The following is a 4,518-nucleotide window of genomic DNA, read 5'->3' as shown; positions in this document are numbered from 1 at the left end:
GTGAATTCAAGTGCACACTTAGGGACTACAATTACGAATAAATTAAAACGGAACGATCAAACAGATAACTGTGGGTAAAGCAAATCAAAGACTGCGATTTATGGGAGAACACTTAGCAAATGCTACAGGTCTACTAAGCAGACTGCTTACACTACGCATATCCACTCACTTATGGAGCACTGCTGTGCGCTGTGGAATCCGCATCAGATAGGATTGCCGGAGGTCACAGAAAAAGGTCGAAGAAAGGCACCTCGATTTGTAGTGTCGCGAAACTGGGGAGAGAGTGCCGCGGAGACGATACGCGAATTGAAGTTGCAGTCATTAAAACAAAAGGGCTTTTCGTTGGGACAAGATTTTCTCATGAAAATTTCAATCACCAACTTTGTCGTCAGAGTGTGAAAATATTTTGTTGGCGCCTACCTACATAAGGAAGAATGGTTAACATAATAAAATATGAGAAATCAGAGCTCTCTTGAAAAAAAATTTAAGTGTTCGTTTTTCCCACACGCTGTTCCAAAATTGAATGTTAGAGAAATAGCTTGAAGGTGGTTCCATGAACCCTCTTCCAGGCACTTAATTGTGAATTGCAGAGGAATCGTGTAGATGTAGATATGACCAGCACACCGCCCTCCCTGCCGTTGTCGGTCTCTTGACCTTGAACCGCTACTAATAGCTTCACGAGGCTGAATGCACCCCGTACCAGTCCTCTTATCAAGGAAAAATCCCTACAGTACCGGAAATCGAATCTGGGTCCCCAGCATGGCAGTCAACAGCGCTGACCACTCAGCGATGGAAGCGGACACTTGTATGCTATACTGATTTTTTGTAGTTCTTTGCACTGAATTACGTACAGGTTCAAGAGTAAAAATTTACAGAATTCAATGTTCTTTTTAAGATTATTAGTACCCTTCGTTCTTTACATTTCTCACTTGAATTATGTTTGCCAAAGCCTTAAGAATTGTAACAAACTTTTCTTTAAGGTTTAATGACTAAATCAAGAAAGGCTACCAAAAAAATGACTATTAGCTGAAAGTCTTGTAACTCATGTAGAGACGCACAGTGCAAGCCACTTTCGTCAGTCCATTAAGCGCTCATCCACATTGAGACTCTCAAACACCAAGTGAGGCAGAGTTTGGCAAAGTTCGAGAGCTGCCTCGGATGGAAGAGCCTACAGCAGATGTTATGTAAGTGAGCAGTAAGACTCAGTTAACTACACTACTGGCCATTACAGTTGCTAGCAGATGTTATGTAAGTGAGCAGTAAGACTCAGTTAACTACACTACTGGCCAATAAAATTGCTACACCACGAAGATGACGTGCTACAGACGCGAAATTTAACCGACAGGAGGAAGATGCTGTGATATGCAAATGATTAGCTTTTCAGCGCATTCACATAAGGTTGGCACCGGTGGCGACACCTACAGCGTGCTGACATGAGGAAAGTTTCCAACCGATGACCGACGTTGCATGGTGAAACGTTGTTGTGATGCCTCGTGTAAGGAGGAGAAATGCGTACCGTCACGTTTCCGACTTTGATAAAGGTCGGATTGTAACCTATCGCGATTGCGGTTCATCGTATCGCGACATTGCTGCTCGCGTTGGTCGGGATCCAATGACTGTTAGCAGAATATGGAATCAGTGGGTTCAGGAGGATAATACGGAACGCCGTGCTGGATCCCAACGGCCTCGTATCACTAGCAGTCGAGATGACAGGCATCTTATCCGCATGGCTGTAACGGATCGTGCCATGTCTCGATCCCTGAGTCAACAGATGGGGACGTTTGCAAGACAACAACCATATGCACTAACAGTTCGACGACGTTTGCAGCAGCATGGACTATCATCTCGGAGACCATGGCTGCAGTTACCCTTGACGCTGCATCACAGACAGGAGCGCCTGCGATGGTGTACTCAACGACGAACCAGGGTGCACGAATGGCAAAACGTCATTTTTTCCGGATGAATCCAGGTTCTGTTTACAGCATCATGATGGTCGCATCCGTGTTTGGCGACATCGCGGTGAACGCACATTGGAAGCGTGTATTCGTCATCGCCATACTGGTGTATCACCCGGCGAGATGGTATGGGGTGCCGTTGGTTACACGTCTCGGTCACCTCTTGTTCGCATTGACGGCACTTTGAACAGTGGACGTTACATTTCAGATGTGTTACGACCCGTGGCTCTACCCTTCATTCGATCCCTGCGAAACCCTACATTTCAGCAGGTTAATGCACGACCGCATGTTGCAGGTTCTGTACGGGCCTTTCTGGATACAGAAAATGTTCGACTGGTGCTCTGGCCAGCACATTCTCCAGATCTCTCACCAACTGAAAACGTCTGGTCAATGGTGGCCGAGTAAGTGGCTCTTCACAATACGCCACTCACTACCCTTGATGAACGGTGGAATCGTGTTGAAGCTGCATGGTCAGCTGTACCTGTACACGCCATCCAAGCTCTGTTTGACTCAATGCCCAGGGGTATCAAAGCCGTTATAACGGCCATAGGTGGTTGATCTGGGTACTGATTTCTCAGGATCTATGCTCCCAAATTGCGTGAAAATGTAATTACATATCAGTTCTAGTATAGTATATTTGTCCAATGAATACCCGTTTATCATCTGCATTTCTCCTTGGTGTAGAAAATTTAATGGCCAGGGGTGTATGTGCACTGAGAAGAATTTGCAAAGCTTTCCTGTACATACCTCTGGGCAAGGGTTATAGGTTGACATCGTAAATTTAACTACACTTACCTATGTCTGCATGGCTGTTGTTAGGCACTCTGCAGCCCTAGGCGGGAATTGAAATATACCGTCCCCTCGTTTTCACTACCATCGGTCTCCTGAATATCACCGTCCCCTCCACCACCAGCAACATCCAGTGTCAACACAATGCATATCTCCTGTTATAATTTTAATCATTAAACTAAGGTGACAAGACGTCCTGATCTTCTGGGGAAAGTCCTCAATTCCTTTAAAACTGATTGAGGACAACAAGTGTCCCCAGTTTCTTATTTTTTGTCCTCAGTTTTTGAAATTTCCCACAATAACTGGAATAGGAAGAATGTTCTGAACATTTTGAGCTAGAACTCACCTGAATATGCCAGTGAAACCAAGTTTCGTCCTCAGCAGTAGCTGCCATAGTTTTGAAATAAGCAGAGGGAATGTGTTTACCTTTGTCAGGGTAAGTAAAGACTTATTAAGTAATTGTTCTCTATACTTTTGAAAGCAATTAGGTATTTTAATTTTCCCTCTATTTCATTTTTTCTCCTCATTTGCTCAATTTTTTCACTGTTTGATTTGAAATTAATTTTTCCGCCCTTTGCCGCTCTAGGCAGCCGCCTTGTTTTGCCTAATGTTAGAAACGGTCCCGGATGTCTATCATTTACATTGTGACGAGTGCCTGATCCTAAGGGTTCGATTAGAACAATAAAATATGACATCTCCATGGTTCGTGGTCTACAGTACTATACATACCCGAATCTTAATCGAGATACAGGCTGGAGTGGTCATTTTTTCTGGTAATTCGTTGTTAACTTCATTTATATTTTACACGTAGTGAAGTTATAAACTAGCGTCTGTGCTCTTTTGCGTGTTCCTTGCTAACACGTGGAGAAGCAATAAAAAGCAGAGCAGTAAGACAACTTAGAGTGTCATTTGTCCCATCGTCATCGTATACACCTCCTTAGCCTAACATCCGAGTCATTCTGTATTGCCTCCAACCACAGAGACCTGAAAAACTTTGGGGTGGCCGAGCGGTTCTAGGCGCTACAGTCTGGAACCGCACGCCCGCTACGGTCGCAGGTTCGAATCCTGCCTCAGGCATGGATGTGTGTGATGTCCTTAGGTTAGTTAGGTTTAAGTAGTTCCAAGTTCTAGGGGACTGATGACCTTAGAAGTTAAGTCCCATAGTGCTCAGAGCCATTTGAACCTGAAAACCTCAACTTGACCCTGGCGCTGTTTCACTCTTGTGCACAGCCGCTCGCGTACCAAGAAACGGATGACCAATGACCTACGTCAGGTTATGGCAAAGTACATAGATAACGTCGTAACTTCCAGTCCAACATAATGGATTTAGTAGCTTTAACGATATCTAGGATGTACTCACAGAACAAGTTTTTAAATCCTCCAGCGATAACATACTGTTACTGCGACCTCTGACACCACTGTGTTGCGGCCTGTAGAGGTGGGACCCAGTGACAGAAAGGTGGTCGAGAAAAACAATTTATTACTTTTAAATTACACGTTTCTCCATGGCCAATGTGAGGCAGAGACGCCTCATTCCGGCGCGGTGGGCTGGCGGTGATCAGCAGACGGCTGGCCTCCGCCCAGCGGGACAGTAGGCGCGTGGGCACCCTGCCACGCTGACGTCTGGCTGGGCAGCAAGCCAAGGCCCTGACGTCACCGGCTCTCGCTTCGTCTGCCTTCTGCTGTCCAACGCCTGCGCGCAGGCGACTCAGGCCAACACCGACTCAAAGGAAGGCCTCGGCGTTTGTAGGTGACGTCACGTCAGCTAGGCACG

Source organism: Schistocerca cancellata, chromosome 4 (assembly GCF_023864275.1).
Source record: "Schistocerca cancellata isolate TAMUIC-IGC-003103 chromosome 4, iqSchCanc2.1, whole genome shotgun sequence".
NCBI lineage: Eukaryota > Metazoa > Arthropoda > Insecta > Orthoptera > Acrididae > Schistocerca > Schistocerca cancellata.
Note: the sequence above shows the minus strand (reverse complement) of the source record.